This window comes from Poromitra crassiceps (genome assembly GCF_964638095.1).
Source record: "Poromitra crassiceps genome assembly, chromosome: 5".
Lineage (NCBI taxonomy): Eukaryota > Metazoa > Chordata > Actinopteri > Beryciformes > Melamphaidae > Poromitra > Poromitra crassiceps.
Window position 1 is genome coordinate 39,450,893 of NC_139642.1, and position 20,189 is coordinate 39,471,081.

General features: G+C 42.5%; 1 pseudogene across 1 annotated transcript; it reads left to right on the top strand.

The window, feature by feature from the left end:
* Nucleotides 1-1,377: 1,377 nt before the first annotated feature.
* On the top strand, nt 1,378-19,146 carry LOC310776472 (SET domain-containing protein 9-like; annotated as a pseudogene). Its single transcript has 5 exons — nt 1,378-1,386; nt 1,536-1,894; nt 3,109-3,266; nt 17,429-17,568; nt 18,920-19,146. The product of its transcript is annotated as an SET domain-containing protein 9-like (transcript).
* The last annotated feature ends 1,043 nt before the right edge of the window (nt 19,147-20,189 follow it).

The following is a 20,189-nucleotide window of genomic DNA, read 5'->3' on the forward strand; positions in this document are numbered from 1 at the left end:
GTATCTGTGAGAAAATAAATCCACTTTGTAATCAAAAAATAGATCTGTAAGCAAAAACATGGATTTGAAAACAAAACTATCAACAATCCAATCAAAGAAAAATTTAAAAATAAAATAAAATAAATGTTTTTAGATTTTTCATTAATGTGAATTCAAAAAAGTTGCATGCAAACACAAACATTTTGTTCTCAACTCCAAAACATTTGTTTGCGAAACCATTACGTTTGCTTACAAAGCTCAACTTTTCTTTTGCAAAACGAAAAGTTTTGTTTGCAAAACCTGAGTTTTGCAAAACTTTTTCTGTTACAATAAGGGCGGGACCTACAGCAAAAAGAAGTAACGCACGTCCCTATTGGCCAGTGTCGATCGGAGTGATAGCTTGGCAACATCCAATCCAGTACGAGACAAGGCGGAGGGCGGGCACTTGAACGGAAGTATTTCCTGAAGGAATCTCCATGCCATTTTAGCGCCAGTTATAACCACAGATTGAAGAGAGTAGCCGTGAGTATGTTCACACCAATGTTTTTATGTTTGGACCGGTGCATGTAACCTGTTGCATGCAACTTTTTTTAATTCACATTAATGAAAAATCTAAAAACATTTTTTTTATTTAATTTTTTTATTTTTCTTTGATTGGATTGTTGATAGTTTTGTTTTCAAATCTATGTTTTTGCTTACGGATCAATTTTTTGATTACAAAGTGGATTTATTTTCTCACAGATACACTCTTTGGTTACAGGATGTAAACTTTCAGTCACAGAATAAAGACACATATATCTCTCCATAGGGAACTGAGAGAGCAGGTCACGTGGGGGCTGGGTTTACCTAGGCTAGAGCGGGTCTCCCGCCAATCATCCTGAGGTCGGAGGTCGGTGGCTCGATCCGCAGACCACGAAGCACACTCCCCATCCCAAGTGGAGGGAGCACAGCGAGAGAGCACAGAGGACCCATCCCAAGTGGAGGGAGCACAGCGAGAGAGCACAGAGGACGCCACCAAGTCCAAAACATTTATATAAAATATGCTTTTACTTTAATAGCTTTTATTTTAATAGAACTAACCGGGCGTGACTCCGGTGAATAACACTGCTAGCTGTGTGTAGGCTACTCTCGAGGACTCTTCAGCAAGTGACAGACTGTGAAGCACCATAACACCAAACATCACTATATTACTTGATGCCCATCTTTAAATATAAAGTCACATTTGTGCCATAAATGTTAACATACATTATGTAAAATATATTTCTGTATCATCATATAAGTACCATGGTTAAAAACATAATCATAGCCATTGAAGTCTCAATGAAGCTATATATATTCACCATGCTAAACTAAATTGCAATGAACAAATAGCTCACTGGGTAAGGCACCTGTGCTTCCATGTCGGAGGTACCAGGCTCGAATCTTTGCTGATGCTTTTTTTCAATCTCACATAAATAGTTAAATTTGGACATAACGCTGCCATATACGGTTTAAAGAAGTTTCAGTAAGTAATAAACATAAAAATAATTAAATTGCGTGCAGTGGACTGTTTACAGTACACTGTAAGTGTAAGCCAACCTGTTTCCAACCTTGTGGGAACCTGCCATAATGACGTGCCATTTGCAGGAACGGGAGTGTTTGTCACCAGGCCAGGGGCTTTGTACCTAAAGAAACTACAGTTGCCATGTATCCAGGCACGGTCTATCGGGTGTATGAGCCCATTTTCTTCCAGTCCATCAGAAACCCGTTTGTGTTTCGGTGCATTGACGGTGTCTTGATTGACGGCAATGATAAAGGCATCTCCAAAATAGTCTACAAGTCGTGCAGTGGAAGGGACCGCCTGGGTCCTTTCATGCTTAGTGACACCAGCTGGCTGACCACAGAGCCACACAACCCGCTGGCCGTGGGTCAGTACGTGCAGGGCCGATTTTACACTTCATGGGCCCCTGGGCTATTCATCTCTGCAGGGCCCCCCCTCAAGCGGAAGGGGGGGCTTCGGTGGCGCCCAACGGGCGCCGCCGAAAAAAAATTTGAGTGTTTTTTTTTAACCTTTTTTAGCCGTATTTAAAGGAATATCTCATTTTAAATCAACATTAGGATTATACTGTTGTGATGTCATTATTCAGTATCTTCTCCTTTTCTCACTAACTTTCATGTCACCACCTGCTCTCCTGTCAGCATTCTAACTTACAAACACAAACTGTAGGTTTAGCCATCATGTTCTTTCATAAACAGCCTGATTGGAAAGAAAACATTGCCACTGAGATGTCACAACAAGCACTTTTATTATTATTATTTAGTATTTATTATTGCTGTTATTATTACAGTGCACACACACATTCTCACAATTATTGCACAAATCAATCAAGCAGTATTCAAGTCTGTTCGTACCTGAAATGTCTTCTTCCTGACTTTTGCCGTGGCAAAGCGTTTGACTAGAGTGGTGAAGTCCAATGTTCTAACAATGTCACTTTCCAATGACATCAATGTCAAGTGGGTGAGCCTTTCTTGTCCCATTGTAGACCGTATCCTGTTCTTGACAAGAAAAGGAGCGCTCTCCAGAGGCATTTGTTACAGGGAGAGTTAAGTAAATCCTGAAGGCAATATCCACATTTGGAAAAACTGATGACAGGTTCCTCTTCCTTATTATTTGAAGCAAGTGCCGCACACTTTCATTGTCTTTGTTTTTGATGAATTCTTTGAATTGCACTATATTTCATCTACAAATTCGGGAGCCCTCTCACAGGGTTCCATGTCGTTGTTTCCGACCTCTCGCTGTTCCGACCTCCCCTCTCCCAGCCCCATGCCTAAACCTAACCTCCCCCAGACCCTAACCCAAAACCTAACCTCTCCCCCACGCCTAAACCTAAGGTCGGCATTGCGAGTGGTCGGCATAGCGGGTGGACACCCTCTCACAGTGGATGTTATTACTCTGCAAAAAAATTTGAATGCCGTCAGTAAAAAAAACATTTTTTGCGAAGACCCTGGACAGGGGGCCCAAAAAAAAAACATCAAGGGTCCCCAAAAAAAAAAAAAAAAAAAAAAATTTTTTTTTTTTTTTTTTTTTTTTGGGGGCCCCTTGATGTCCCGGGGCCCGGGCTTCAGCCCGGGTGAGCCCGTTGGTAAAATCGGCCCAACTGCTTCAACGAGCGTCCTGCGTGTGCTACCAGGTCAGAGCACGACGTGCCTGACGCCTTTCCCCAGGAGTTCCGCCGGTACCTTCCTAACGTCAACTACAGCCATGACACGGGGAGACCCGTGCGGTGTGTGGTGCTGCTGGTGTCTGAGTGAGTGACAGTGTTGACTCATTGACCGTCATGTCAGAAAGACCAAGCCCTCGGGCCCACGGAAGAAATCAAGAAGAGAAGAGGAAAACCGCGGAGAAACAAAGGTAATTTGATTAAAGTATAGTTTATCTATTAGCATAGTTAAGTTACTATGTTATTTGGAGCAGCAGAGTGCTAACATTACTTGGAGCAGTGTTACACAGCTTGTTAGTTTGTTGGACGATAAAGTCTATGGCAATGACATTTTTCACGTCAAGGACACCGAAACTGACACAAATTAGACAAAATCTGATCAAATGGAGGTTCATCCATCAGATTTTGTCTCAGCCAGGGTCCCCCATCTGATCAGATTTGAGCTTTTGTGAAAATTGTGACGACCCTCCCACTCTCCTGCAAGAGAGGCAGGAGAGACAGGCTGGTGTTGGGGTCGTTGATTGGGTACACCTGGGCCCGGTATACTCACTGGACTGGACCTTCATTCATTTGAAATTGTATTTACTTTGGTGTTTGACTCCCCTCATTTACTTCCTTGAGCTGTGTTGTAACATATTATGGGGGAGTCCGACTCGTACACCAAAGAAAATGTTGAAACAATAATTTATTAACTAAAACTAAGGGGAAATAACTACTAGACAACACAAAAATTAAACAACAGAACAAAAGGTGTATCGGTGATGAGGGAGAGAGACTGAATGAAGCTCTTAAACCCAAAATGAGCGCACCAGGGCCAGGTGCACCCAATCAACCTAACTACCCCATCACCAGGCTCCTGCAAGACAGGGCTAGGAGAGTGGGAGGGCCGTCACACTTTTAGATGTTTTATTACAGAAAGTGTATGAAACCCGTGGTCAAAATAGTCATACATTCTGTAATTGTGTTACTTATGGTTGGAATTCTAGTGAAAATAAAGTATTACCCTTTTCGCTGGGGACCCCCTCAAGGACCCCTTGTGGTCCCCAGGCCCCACTTTGAGAGTCACTGGTCAATTCATTAGGGAAAGTTGGAAATACTATTCGGGTCTTTGGGGAATAACCTAACATTTAACAACCATGAGAAATACACTTTCTCTTGTGTGCTGCTGCTGCTGTAGCCCCATATGTTCCGTTGTTCCTCCATTCCTCTCTGAAACAGTGTCACATAACCACGTTAGTATCCAAAATTGGGGGTATCAAGTGGTTAAAACGCTGTCCTACCTGTCTCCTGTCCTACCTGTCTCCTGTCCTACCTCTCTCCGAGGTCCGATCACAGATCCGAAGATATAATAATCTCCTTACGGAAGCCAGTAGTATGGTCGGGGGGGTTAAAATGATATTCCTGCGTGAAACAACCGTTTAAAAGCAGTCTTTTTATATACTAGCCAACCCATGGGGACCCCCCCTATGAGTTATGAGTTAGGGCCCCCCTGGTCTGGAACATGACATCATCACTGATGACATCACTGATGGCATCATCACTGAACTTTATAAAGCCTCAGCCAGGAAGGATGACATCACGGATCACTGATGACATCACATCATTAGGTAATTAGGGCAATCACCTAAAAATCCAGCCACTTCAGGTCACTCGCACGGGTGCTCTTTACAACTCCTTAAAGTTTCAGCCCGATCGCATGTAAAACGGCACAGCCGCGGCCGGACAAAATTCTGCTCACTCACATGCACACGGACACTTGTGTGGAAATATACTGTATCACGAAACATATTATGAAGTACAGTAGACTACATGAAATATATTTTTGTAGTATTAATTATTATTTGTAGTAGTATTGATATTATTTTCTTCACAATTCAAAACTCTTTGTTGATGAACCTTTTGTTTACAGAAGGGGCCTAGATCGATGTTCCTGTGTCTGGCCTTGGGGCATCATATTTAATCCGCATATCATTCTTCAGATGCCTCTGGGGTTATATCATCTCCGCCATCCTGTGAGCTGCATCTGTTGAAGCAAGCTGCTGAGATTCCTCCATCTCTGTCATCATGTCTCAAAGTTATAGGGGTGTTGAACACAGTGACTTACATCATTGCCATATGTAAAACAGACATATAGTTTATTAAATGCGGCCTCTCGTCTCGTAAACATGAATTACAATTTCACTTGGAGCCAGGAGTCTATTCTTAAATTGATGAAATATTGAACAAATGAACCTCAATGAAATTCACAAAACACTTTCAATGTCATGTCAATACTATACATACATACATATTATTGCATTGTATCATATTGTAACATATCACATCATATATATAGTATACTGTATTGTATGATATCATATATCATTGTATCACATTGTATGGTATGGTATATCGTATGGTATTGCATGGTATCGCATTGCATTGGCATAGTTACCTCCACCAACAAGTTGGCCAGGAGGTAATGTTTTCGCACCTGTTTGTTTGCAGGACATCTCAAAAAGTTATGAACCAAGTTTGGCAGAAAAGCAGCTCATGGGGCAATTTAGAAATTACTGACTTTCAATGCCCACTGGCCAAAAGGTGGCGTGGCCAATCACAAAAAAACATTTAACTTCCACACAGATTCACGTAACACCACGGAACTTTGTAGAAAGGTTGGCCATGGGCCAACTTAGAACTGCTTTCCATAGCCACTGTCCAAAAGGGGGCGTGGTAATGGGAGTGGCCAATAACATAAAGGCACCTCACTTCCAAATGGATTCATAACACCACGAAACATTGTAGAAAGGTTGGCGAAGTGCCTTTGAAGAAGAATGATTGGCCCGGGATCTTTATCCTCCTTCAACGCCTTCTAGTTTTGTATGATATAATTTGTGTCATATCGTGACGTATTTACTATTATACAACAGTTAGTTCCGGCCGAGCAATTTGATTGGACAAGAGGGATCCTACCAGTGCTGATATTTCACGATAACAGCACTGGCGCTTCACTGTGTGTAGGGGTAGGCTATATCACTCCGCTTCACAGCTGCTCTAATCAACAAAACGCTTCACAGCTGCTCTAATCAACAAAACAAACACAACATCCTTTTTACATTGAACGTCATTCACTAAGCGTAACACCTACGCTACCGACAGCGCAAATATGGATTTATTTCCTAACATAACTAACTAACATGCCATCACCAGACTCTTATTTCACTGGCTGTACAATAAATGGAAACTTGCAAATCAATGTCTATGATAAAAAGTAGGCAGCCTGCAGTTAATTAGGCTACATTTTTGGCAACTGGTAGCGGAAAGCTGAGGGGACTATTTTTTGTTGGCGGAATAAATAGAGAAATCATATATTTTCTCAGGTTTTTGTCATTTTTTAATCAGCTTTGTTTAAACTGCAATATCACACTCGAGGTCGTGCTGTTGTTGTCTAATATCATCACGGCTCTGATTATCTTCGGCACTCAGCCTGCAGCCTCGTGCCTACGACCGAATCACAGCCGTGACGATATTAGCCAACAACAGCACTCCCTCTCGTGTGATAATGTTTAATCGTATCGTTTCATGTCAATCACATCGCATCATATTAATGCCCACGACTAGCTTTTATCCTATTATACAAAAAAACAAATTGGCAGGCTAAGCTGATACCTCTTCTGCATTCACTCTGATCCCTTTGTGAGGACAAAGACAGGATGATGAGTGGAGGCCCCATGTAAATGAGATGAAGTTGTCATTTTGTCCCTCATGATTATCAAATCTCCCTCTCGTTATATCCTGAGTTTTTCATATTGTGGTCCGTAAGCAGCATCCACACCTAATTCCATGCATTTACATACAGCCAAGAGGATACTTGCTTTTGTGTTCACTAGATTTCCATTGTCTGTTTGTCTATTTCCCTCACCCTCTTTATTCACCCCTCCCCTGCCCTCTCCAGCCGTCCCAGTCAACACCTCTCCTGTGAAGCTGCAGAGTGGCTGTGGCTGTGTGATTGAAAGGGGCGGTCCCACGCTCACAGCTGACTCGACAGTGGCGGAGGTTCGCTCTGGTGTCACACTGAAATCATGTCAAACTATAAGAGGTTGACAGATTAACTGCCTTTCACGAGTGACAAGGGGATTCTGTAAGAGGGTAAGTGACACGATGCAAATAATTTACCCGGGTCTCTTATCAATTGCTGTTGTAGAATTATTTTGGTTTTTGAGTTTTACAATGTCCTTAACATTAATGTATACATTTCAAAGTATTAGTAGTTTTTCGGATAGGAAAAAATAATTTCTTTAGTTGGTAAAATATCGTCGTTTCATTCTTATTGCACTGAAATGGCAATTGTTTACCTACTATTTGTCTTTAGTACTGCCTCCCCATCGGTCTCTTTTTTACATTGCTGGAAGGCAGCTCAAGGTCACTGTCTGGCTTACTCTGGGCCATGGGGTTCTCCCATGAGAAGGCCGTGTGTGTGTGTGTGTGTGTGTGTGTGTGTGTGTGTGTGTGTGTGTGTGTGTGTGTGTGTGTGTGTGTGTGTGTGTGTGTGTGTGTGTGTGTGTGTGTGTGTGTGTGTGTGGCGGGGGGGGGTAGATGGGGATTAGCACAACCCCCTTGGGAGGGGCTAGCGTACTCACACAGGCAGATAAGAAAATAGGCGAGAGCGTTGGTCCCAGGTGCCCCCCCCCCACACACACACATGAACACACACACACACACACACACACAGCGTTGGTCCCAGGTGCAGGGCAGAAATCTCATCATAATAGAGAGGGGAGATTAGAGAGGGGAAATCAATTACTGAGTTCAGCCTGTTCATGGGCCTTTCAATTGTAGGAGGAGTGGGGCGCATCTATTTTGTAAATGACACGATATCCTGACATAAATATTGTTATTTTATGTATGTTTAAGTAAATAGAGGTAAAATTAATTTAACATATACAAATATTCTTACTTCTGCTTTGATGTTTCTACACGCACACACATATATATATATATATATATATATATATATATATATATATACCGTATATATGATCAACACTTTATTTGTTTTTTAACGGACAGCAACTTCAGACAACGTAGAAACTAAGAGAACTACATATAAAATAAAAAGAAGGAAAAAAGGATAGTATCAAAACGACGTTTCTATAAATTGTGATTAATCTATCAAATGTTTGGATTTTTTTTTCCAAGTGAAAGAGAAAAGCACAGTTGACAGTCAGCTATATGCGAGCAGCAGTCTGCTTCAGCTGTTTTTCAAGGCGTTGCAGCTCAGTCTCCTGCCAGGCAAGGGAAGAAACGGGTGTTGGAACAACTGCTCAGCTTATATAGATCTGTAACTTGGTCTTTTCCCTCCTCACTCCAACTCACTGTGAAGCTAGTGTTAGGGAATCTCACTGCCTGTGTGGGCTGAACAAGTTAACTTTTCACCTTTCATCTTCTCACCAGACATTGTGATGTGCAGTCATCATGTGTTGGTGAAATTACAAATGGGGTCACTGAGATGTTTCCTGATGGCTTTGAACTTGCACGTCAAGTTTATACAAACAAAAAAAGCCACATGTACACTTGACTTAGCTACTGTAGTCGTTGGACCATACAGACACGGGCTGAGGATTTGCTTCACACTTTGGTGGATGGGATCAATTTGATGCTGCACGCACTGTGTGTTTAACCAAATGAATCATCTCATCTCTGAATAGCCCTGTCATCTTGGCATGTTTTTTCACGTTCCTGGAACCGAACACGTGTGTGTGTGTGTGTGTGTGTGTGTGTGTGTGTGTGTGTGTGTGTGTGTGTGTGTGTGTGTGTGTGTGTGCGTGCGCGTGCGCGTGTGTGTTTTGTCTGACCCCGGTGGAAGGGGGTGTGAAGTTTGCATCAGCCATTGCATTCAAGCAGCATACCTGTCAATTACATCGCAATCACAACAGCCAGCCCACCAGCACCCCCCGACTCTCACCCTCCGCCTCACAACTCTGAGTGGAAGGAATTTGCTTGTTTGATTGCGAGCGCCGGCCGAGCGTGTTGCAGCAGGCGAGAGAGGATAGGGGGGTTGTTGTTGGAGAGTTGAATTAATTTGCAGTTGCTCTGTATGTAATGTAATGTCTCAGGCTCGCTGCGTATAGCTCGCTGCCGTAACCCTCCAAGGCAAATCCTCAGGGTCAGAGGAGAAGCCCAGCTGCCGCGCCACACGGCCGTCACTATGCTGCTATAATCATAGACGTGCTGGGGAGAAGGGCCTTGAAATAACAGTCCGGCAGCTATAATTTGCTATCATTTTAGTCGATATTTACACCGCTGATGATCACTGGAAATGACACATTTACTCTCTAGGCTAACATGTTGTTTGGGGATGTCTCCACCGCTATTAACTGAGTTGCGATATCTCTTGCGGTTGTTGTGCGGTAAACACGGGGTGTTGTCAGCATGTGTTGGCAACAGGCGGGGAACATGTCAAGAGCCAATGAAATGCATTCTTAGAGAGGAATGAGGCAAAACAATGTACTCCCAAGTCCCAAATATTTGCCAAGCCCATAAGCATTTTTAGCATGAATCACATCTCAGATATTTGCTGTTAGAATTACAGATGTTCATAATTTGGATTTTTGTCAGTATTGTATTGAGTTCTAATTCTAAACTGGAACAATGCAATCATGGGGGGTTTGACGCATGATCATATGGTTTTCCAAGATTTTACATAACATATTGCATACTATCAGATATGCAAGTTAAGCATGGAGAATTCAGACAGTATGTCTAAGGCTAAATCTAGATATTAGATTAAGATTGTATGTTTGAAATCAAAACATGCACATGGCAGTTCTTGAGTTGAAGTCAACCACACAATCTTTTGTTTGTGGTATCATGCACTCCCTTCAAACATACCGATCTGAAGCCTTCAATATCAAACTGTCTCACAAATAACACAAATAAAATTCACAACACACAAAATATATCTAGCCTTTAGAGATGATATTATCACGGGCTATTTTACCATCAGAAGAAAGCTTGGCTTTTCTAATGAATTATCAATCCAAGTTAACATCTGTTGGTTTACAGCAAGGAGGGGGGGGGGTCTGCTGGATTATTATAGAAACAAGTGGGAGCTAATACGAATCAATTCAAGTTCACCCAAAAATGAAAATTTTGTCATTATCTATTCAGTCTTTCCCCTACCATTCTACAGGCCTGGTGGGCCCGCCAGGCCAACCGTGCCCCCGCCAGGCCAGATTATTTTTATTTTTTTTCCCTGCTCTCCCAAAATCTCAATAAACCTTTATGGCATACTATTACTACTGGTGTTGACAGTGTTGACAGTAATAGAAGATGCCAAATCATTCAAAACAATAAGCATTTTGCTTTTAGGAGCATTGCGCCAGCGTCCGGCGCTGTTCCAAAATGTGCCAACGTGTGTCGTTGCCTGGGAAACGCACATCCCATAATACAACTGTTCGCATCGCATCCCATAATACTATGATGATACTTGGGATGCCATTGCGAACATATATGCGAACAGGTTAGCTAAAAGTATAGCGTCGCCAGCGAGGGCCCCCACCATTGCGGTCGGGGTACATTTCGAAATCCCTCCAGGCCTGAAATTCTTTCTAGGGGAAACACTGCTATTCACCCCCACCCCCATGACAGTAGATGGTCGGATGACGTTTTTTAGTCCAAAAAACCTGAGTTTCCCAGGAAAACAGTTACAGTATTCTCCAAAACAACTGAAGTGAATGGTGACCAACTTTCAAATGTGTAAAAAAAAAAATCCTCCATCCTGCTGCTCAGACGTAATCCAAGAGTTCGAAAGCCACAAAATGCAAAATTGACTCTCAGACATAATTTACCCAATTTTTCAAGCCTAAATCTTCACTGTAACCGTTTAGATCTCAACCCCGTTCACGTCCACCGCCACGAGTAGCCTGTCTGACATGCGTCCATGCACCGATAGAAGTATTTCCGGGTTTCTTTCTTTCCTGGATTTTTGTACAGTAATCCTCTGGTGAAAAGTGTTTACTACACACCTGGACTGCATGGAGGGATTCAAATGAGCAGTTGAGATCCAGACAAAGAGTACATGCGGTGCATGTACGAGTGTTTGAGCTCATGCATCCACTTCAGATGGGCTGTGCGTGGAGGTGAACATGGCGGCTGGGAGATACCTGGATACAGTGAGGATTTTGGCTAAAATGTTGGTGTAACGGACGTCTTTGCAAGTCAACGTCAGGGGGTTTGAATACTTGGATTATGCCTGAGGAGCCCCCCTCCCCCCCAGGTCTTTTTTTCACATTTGAAAGTTGGTCACCATTCACTTCATTTGTTTGGGAGAATGCCGTAACTCTGTTTTCCTGGGAGAGGTTTTTTGGACTAAAAAACTTAATCTGACCTTCTACCGGCATGGGGGGGGGGGGGGATAATGACTGCATTTTACTTTTTGGGTGAACTTATCCTTTAAGGCCCTGAATTGGAAAACAGCTGCATTCAACTGATGGGACTGATATTTGAGACTTTACACTTTTAAATGAAACAGCAGTCAGTTAAGTTAAACTACCATGATGTAGGCATCCTTTGTTCCATCAAACCTTTAATTTCTTTAGATACATTTGCAAATATGTCTTACTTGTACAGTATCTGGTAGCATTTTCCATTCAATATCAAATACTTGAGACTCTAGTCTAGACAATAAAAGTCTACGGAGACCTCAAAAGTCTATACAGAGACCTACATCATGTATTGCTTGAATAAAATGTGGGCATTTATCTTTGTTCACAATATCTTATGATGATTGATCAGGTTTAAGGGTACAAACGGAGTGAAACTGCAGAGAGAAGAGATAATGCAGAACATCTGCCCATGGTATGAGGAATGCTGGGAATCCGCAGGGGAGTTGAAAAGCAATGGAGATATTGAGTCAGACTGTGGTATTACTGGAATGTTTACCAACCATGTTTAGGTTTTGTATTGTGCTCGTGTGTTTCCTAGGGTCGCTATGGTTCATGTTACATAAGAGCACTTTTGGCACGACTGATTTATCATTTCTTAGCATGTGATTTGTATGACACATACCTATATAAACATACATGTTATACATTTCAGCAGAGTTGCATGAAGATCGATTTTTTATTATTATGTAGACATCATTATCGTGGTCTAGTCCTTAGATAAAATGCCTCTCTCAAGAGACCCCCTCTTGTTGTGTGCAGCACATGTTTCATTCTCTTCCCCTCACTTTTAATCTCAGCATGCCATGTGAAGACCACAGGCACTCCAAAACTTCTGTCCTGTCTTGACAGCCATGTTGATACTGCTGATAAGGGGAAGAGGGGGGGAGGCAGTGTAGTAGTGAAATGACAGTGCAGTATGTGTTTCTCCTCATGCACTGTAAAAAAAAAAAGGGGGGGGGGGGTTCAAGTGATGATGAAGAACAGTGAAGATTTCAGTGAAATTCATATTCCAGGAACATATCCCTATCTAATGTGACATAAACATTTAACTGTAAATTCCTATTTTTAAATCACTATTTTCAAGGGAATGAGTCTGACACAGCAGAAAGAGCGAGAGTATCACATTTGAAGTAACTACATAACGTAATGAATGAATGAATGAATTGATTTCTTATTGATCTGAACAATTACTAGTGCACTCCCAGGGAGCAGAATTGAACTGATTTTACATTGTTAAATGCATTAGGTTTATATGGATTCCATCTTAATCAGTGGTCTTACACTGTTCTATTTTTCTTATTAAAAAAAATAACTTGTTGGTTTAATTAGCTAAATGCCTCATCCAGAAGACACTATCTTAAATGCCCAAGTGGGTTGCACTTGCAACTTATACTGAAGTTAAACAGAAAATAAATTAAGCTTTATGAAGGATCATAATGATCAACTCGATCTGTGAGAAATTTCAATAGCAAATTTAGCAAAACAACTGAATTAACTGACCAACATACTGTACATTGCATAAGGTGATTTTTTTTATACAGTGTATCAGATTGCTGTGTGTATTTAAGCCATTCTTGAGGCCGAAATATCTTGCACAAGCTTGAGTCAGAATGCTATAACAGAACATAATAAAAATGCCAAAGAAATGGGTCTGAATGGAATACAATGGGAAAGCGGAAAATTTCCAATTTATCTTGAGACTTATCATCAAGTGAATGGTATTCCATGCCCTTAGGTACTGCAATTCCTCTGTGAGTTGGGTCGTGAACCCTGTCAATCTCAGACTCCTACATTCAGTCTTGCAGAAGTGGTTTGGGGAAACAAGTGAAAATTAGCATTCTTATTGCTCTGTACGCCAGCCAAAAAGCAACAGTGATATCCTCTCAGGTTCACATTTGCTCTTTCTGGAGGGTTTTGGCACTGAAATCCTCCACCTGCTGAGGCTCTGGGTCCAGGCCTTGGTATGCTTTCCTTCTCTGGCAGTTTTCTTTGGCAGCGGCTCCAGGTCCCCCGGTGCTGTCTTCACATAGCTGTCATATAGCCGGCTCTGCCTGCGGGGAGGTGCTCCGCATTGCTCACTGCTCACCAGCAGAGTCCAAATCATATCAGTCTCATCTCGCCTCAGTTGACTGAGCACAGCTCTATTTCACAGTTACAGTCTGTACTGTCTCTATCATGAGTAGATAGACTTTTTCCATTTCATCCAGCTTGAATGAAGAAAATAAACGCGCGCGCGCGCGCACACACACACACACACACTCTGCGGTCACTCCGGAGCTTTTTTTGTGGGTAAAGTATAGGGTCCCCATGCGCCTTGAAAATCCTTAAAATTTTATGGATTTGAGAAGAAAAGAAAATGAATGAATAGCCTTGGAAGTATATTTGATTTATTTTTAATTAGCCCCCACATTAATCGAAAAGCCTCAGCTCTCTGTCCGAAGATCAACATCTCACATTCTGAGGATAACCCTGTGATGGAGATGTATGTTGATATAGCAGAATGATTTTACCACATATGCAAATGGACCTACAGTACGTATATGCCTGCCAAAATTTGAGTCCTTGAATTTCACCAAACAAAACATTGGTAGTAATTGGAAAGGCATTGAATTTGATGACTATGGGATCCCTGACGTGACCCAAGCCCAAAGAGAGTTTGAAGATGCTGTTCGAATTGACAAAACTTGTGCAGAACTGTAACATCTTTACAAGCGCAGAGCAAATTTAGTCACTATCTCTTAGCCCAGGTGCCGCTTCTCGCTCCTATCCCTCGTCTTTTTCTTGCGCCGACACAAACAAGTTGTTTTTTTCCAGGTTCCCTGGTTCGCTTATCAGAACGTCCAGCTGTGTTTGAGCAGAACTGTTCTCACTCCCACTGGCTGACTGTTCACCTCCACTGCTCAGATACGCTGGGCACAAAAAGGCATTCATTCATTAAGTGCAGCCAGTTCAATTTGGCCCTTCAATTGTTGCCTCAATGTTTTTTTACCATCAGAGAGACACATTCTCTCTCTCTCTCTCTCCTCACACACACACACACACACACACACACACACACACACACACACACACACACACACAGACAGTCTCTCTTCCACTCTTGTCCTCTCCACTCTCGCACACGCCTGCATGGCCTGCACACTTTTATTGTTTTCCCCCCAGAAAGTGTCAATATGATCTCAGCTTTGTCGGACGTTATTTGTCAGTTGCTCCATCAACACTCTTGGCCTATGTTAAATGTGACAGCCTGGCTGTTAGTGAAGCAATTTTACCGGGGACTCTCTACATTTCTTATGGTTTTCAGTGACGATGCTGAACAAGTTGTCAACAAGCTTGGTTATGTCCAACTGACAAAAGTCATATTTTGTGCACTTTATGTAACCTTTGCATATAACCAGGCGAAGGGAAATGCAAACACAGACACTCGCCAAGGACATCAGCAATGTCATTCATTTCGAACAAAAGGTCAGGAAATGTAAAAAAAAACTTCCAAGCTACTGTATACATACACCTTATCTCACTGGTCAAACAGTGGAGTTCTGACTGTTTGTTTCATGGCTGCTGTGTCCAGCATGAAGGATTGTCAGGATGTTTTGTGTATTCTTAATTAAATTTGCTCTCAGCCTTTAATAACTTGGTATTTTGTTACCCAATCTTTAGGAAATTAGGTTAATTTCAGTGCTTATGTATTATCAGTATGGTTGCTTTTTGGGTGGGCTATATGTAAGGGATAATGTATATTGAGGCGGTGATTACGGGGGAAATAATGACCGACAGGTGACTGATTGAGCCCGACGCGCAGCGGAGGGCTTAATCGTTCACCTGAAGGTCATTATTTCCCAGTAATCACCGCCTCAATATACATTATCCCACTTAGAACACGGCCTACAACTAAATCATTCAATAATCTGACAAAAATAATTATTCAAATAGATTTTTTAATAGCGTTTTCAACGACAAAGCGGTTTCATTCGTAATTGGCACACAAGACACCACAGCTGCAACTGGTTGGCCTAATTAGTAGTGTTTGCAGACAAAATGCTCTTATCAACTGATTAATCCAGGTGTGGCAGAGCAGCGGTCGGTTGTCGAGAAATAATGACCGGTGAATCTTGTTGATTGACCAATCAGAATCGAGTATTCAAGAGAGCCGTGTTCTAACTTTATATAAGGTGTTATCACAACAGAACAATGACTTCTTGATTGGAAAATGTATTTCATAGAGTCAGTGCATGCATTCATTACAACAGAAGGGTGGCGGCTGGAGGAGAGTTGTAAAAAAAGAAAAAGAAAAGGTGTGTTTAAAAGATTGTCAGGGAATGATGGCCACGGGCAGTTTTCAAAGTATTTTGTGAATGAGAGAAGTCATTCACTGCTCGTTTTCTGGCCCCTGGCTAGAGGTCAAACAGAGTCCATGTGTTGATTTGTGGCCACGGCGTCACCGGGAGCGAGGAGGAGTGCTGTGGCTGAATGAGTGAATGTACGAACGAATGAAATTAATTCATCTCTCCGCGGTATAAAACACTCATCTTCTATCAGGGAGGTCAGAACCAAACGTAAACAACAAGGCCTCAGCCAATGAGCAGGCCACAGCTCGGGCATGCCCCTTTCAAGTGTTGAGTGTGTTTACTCTTCATACTCATCTCTCACTTTCACTCCCATCTATTGGTTAACCACAGCCCCTACAGTTAGACTTGGCTCTATCTTCATATCTTTTTGTTTTACCTCATACTGAACCATGAGACAACTGCTGTTTATTGAGGAATGCTTTGACGCTAAGTTCCAAGTTAAAGGGGAATTTGGTTCACATTTATCATTCTTTTATCTTCTGTTTATCATTCATATCATATAGGAGGAATTGCCTGCAGCTTCTGTCTGACATTTCACAGCAGATAGCATGGAGCAAAACACCAGTTAGAAACTCTAGATACTAGAAAACAAACCAGAGGACACGCCCAATTCTTAAATTTTATTCATATAAATAAAATGTACAAATAAAGAATGACCTAAATTGGACATTTACTACATACAAATGACAAAGCATACCTTTGATCATTTGGATATTCCTAGGTTACACATACTGTATCAATGGATGCTTTTCTATTGGCATTAACCAAATGTAGAGATATGAGTACTTTGCATAACAGTATATCAAACTTCAGCATTTTAGTAACATCTTGTTATTGTCCATCTATAAGTCCTATATCTTCAATAATATGACTTTAATTGAGATGTAAAGAAAGAAAAAAGTTTTGAAGAGTTTACATTTGAAGGGCCCTAAAAAGTTACATAGTATACCTTTTTCTTATTTCGATTTTCCTCCTAAAGATGTAATCTTAAAATATGCATAATGTTCTCTAGTAAATCAGCACACTGAACGGCATTCCTCCTGACTTGAAAGCATTCCTAACCCTGGTGTTTTTAAGTGATAGGTCGTGGCTCCGGTCCATCTCGCCGCTGCACAAGTACAGCCAAGCGAAGTCAGTCAAAACCTCACAGCGTATTTGTCAGCGCTGGAAACCCATTTTACGTTGTTCTTACACAGTGCCAGCTACTGCTCCTCTCTTGGCCACCCACCCCACCTCCCTCCCTCCCTCTCTTCTCTCTCTCCCCCCGCTATCTCCTTTCTCCTCCCCCTTTCCATCTCCCCACAAGTACACATTCTCCTTGCTCATACGCATATTCTGAATGGTTTAGTCACTGCTAGCCGAAGCCTCCAGCAGCCTCCAGGGATACGCAGGGGGACAGTTGTGATGACAACCTTGCCTCTTGGTGGACTAGCTGATTAACATGCCTATGGGGCTGTAAGTGTGGCTCTGCCAGGATCTGTCCCACGCCGGGCCCGTCCCACGCCTCTGTCTCTCCTCTTACAGGAACTTGCCTCCCAGCCTCACCACCGGTGTTTTGTCATGATCTCAGTGACACGCTTTGGGCAGCAGAGACGACTGTCTTCCACTCAGCAGGTGAGTCTTTTGTTTGGGGTTTCTGTTTCCCATGAAACTGTCTCGTGATGACCTACAGGTGCTTATATTAAAATAGAAAAATCTACTAAAGATAGCTCTAATATTGTCATTCATTCATACCCAGAAAGGGAAAAAAAGTGGATATTATTAATGAGGCTATGTTGAGAAGGCTTTACTGTAAGAGACAGAGTTCAACTCTAGCTTATTGTTTCAAATTCTCTGGATGTTTGTCAAGGGTAAACAAGTTGTGGTCTTGCTAGTCAACACTCGCAGCTCATTTTCACTCTGCGACTTCCTCCCTCAATTTAGATCAACTCTGCATTCACTAGAGAATAATGAGAGCTTCTTTTCAAAGTGTTTTTTTAAAAGAGGGACTTCTTGGAAGGAGCCCTAATCTCCACTACACTCCATTACATTCACAAACTAGAGGCAGGTTTTACAATGGGCACTATACAGCATTTCTCTGACTATTAGATTAATGTAGTTATTTGTTTTTGGTAAAACATGCAGATTTCTCATCGCATATGATTTACAATTATTCTTTTCAGCATTAGATTTCGTCCTTGTCTGAGGGTGCTTTATCAGCTTGTGCCCCAAAAGCAGATGCGTGTGTGTGTGTGTGTGTGTGTGTGTGTGTGTGTGTGTGTGTGTGTGTGTGTGTGTGTGTGTGTGTGTGTGTGTGTGTGTGTGTGTGTGTGTGTGTGTGTGTGTGTGCGCGCATGCGTGCGTTTATGTGTGGGTGTGTGTCAAGTGTCTCAAGGCCATGGTAAAGGCTTTGCCATCTGCAGCTTTCTCATAGAAACAACATAGACCAAGGTGTGCAAGAATTACGCAAACAGATTTTTCTTAGCCGAGTTGTGCATTTCATGAATAGACTGAAATAACAAATATGTTCTCTACAGTCATCTCTGGGTGTCATTCCATATAATTAAGTGGTCTTCCGAAGTGTTTTCAAACGATAAAGCGAATCCCTTTTGATTGTTCTAATCAGGTCCTGTCTAAGTGCTATTTATTTGGGAAGTTTCCTGGTTTAATTGCACTCTTATCCTGTTGGAAAATAGCTGTGGAGGAAAATGCCAGTCTTTGTAGTTGTAGACAAAATGATAATCCTCTGTAGTGGCATAATAATGCAGTGGTCTTTGTTTTTTCCGTGTGTAGTTGGGATGCCGAGGACAGTCTAAGGTGTGTTTTAAAGACGGCCTTAATGAAGGGGTGAGTGGGATGTTAACCACAGTCGACCTGGGACATCGTCTGCTCTGATGAATGGTGTAGTGGATAGTAAATCACTGACTGGGGAAGAGCAGTCAGATTCCTCCGTGCAGTGATGTCACCGCGATCGTGTGTGAAACAGATCCAGACTTGAACAGGGCAGCCTCAGCCAGATGTTCAATTTCACAGCAAGCAAGTGCCTGGCTGGATAGCACATACTCTGAGCTGGATAGCACGTACTCTGAGCTGGATAGCACGTACTCTGAGCTGGATAGCACGTACTCTGAGCTGGATAGCACATACTCTGAGCTGGATAGCACGTACTCTGAGCCGGATAGCACGTACTCTGAGAGCTGTTTAACGTCTTAGCAGCTTACTTCAAACTCTGGCAGGATACCAACACTTTGATAGTCACAGGACAGGTAGAAACGGAAGCACTTGCAGAAGTACGTATCGTCCATGTTGTTGTGCAGACTTTATTCTGATCTTTGAAAACAAACCTCATCTCTTTAAGTTTGTCAAAGATGTATTTATTGCCATTCACACATTTGTTTCTGTCCATTTCAGGTAATGAGCTGTTTGGTCTGACTGAACAAAGCATCTGGGATAGAAATGGCCAACCAGTACATCAAGCACAAGTACCTGTGGATATATGTTTTGAATTATGACAGACTGTGAAACGGAAAACAATCATGGAGAACCCACCAGTGGTGAGTTCAGAGGGACGTCAGGCTCCGTCGGTGTCAGGATCTCCCACCATGGCCTTTTCAACGCAGGAGTCTTCTTCAGAAAGCTCTGCTCTCACAGAGACATCTTCAACTAACAGCTCACCGGAGCACAGAGGGGACGATCGAGCTGAAAGCTGTGAGCTGTCTGTACCGGATCAGGACATACTCAAGCTAGACGACAATTTTGATGGAGTCAATTACAACAGCATTGCATTTACGGAGGCGGTGTGGTTTCAGGAGTTTGGCCAAGTGTCAGTCCTTGCTGGGGAAGCCCTTCTGGATCCGAGTCCACCTGCCTCAGCTGAGTTTCATGAACCTTGTATGACGTCGGCATCACTCAGGTCAGTTGAGGACTGCTGTGGAAACTTTCCCGTTACCGTTCCTGTCACAGAAGGACAGTCAGACCAGTTGGGTCAGAACAATTTTGCTGCTAACATATCTGTGGAAAATGCCAGCCGTCCCGGTGAGGCAGAAGACTTGAACTCTGGATATGTACCATATAGGAAGACCGAGGTCGAGAGTCACCATAAGCTAGAGCAAATGTCGAATGGTCATGTTGGTAGGCCTCTGGCAGAGGACCCTTGCTCCATCCTTACTCCAGACTCACCCCACACCCTCTCCCTCTCCGCAACCATCTGTGAAACCTCTGATTCGGGCCAGAGAGTTCTGGATCTCCCGCGCATC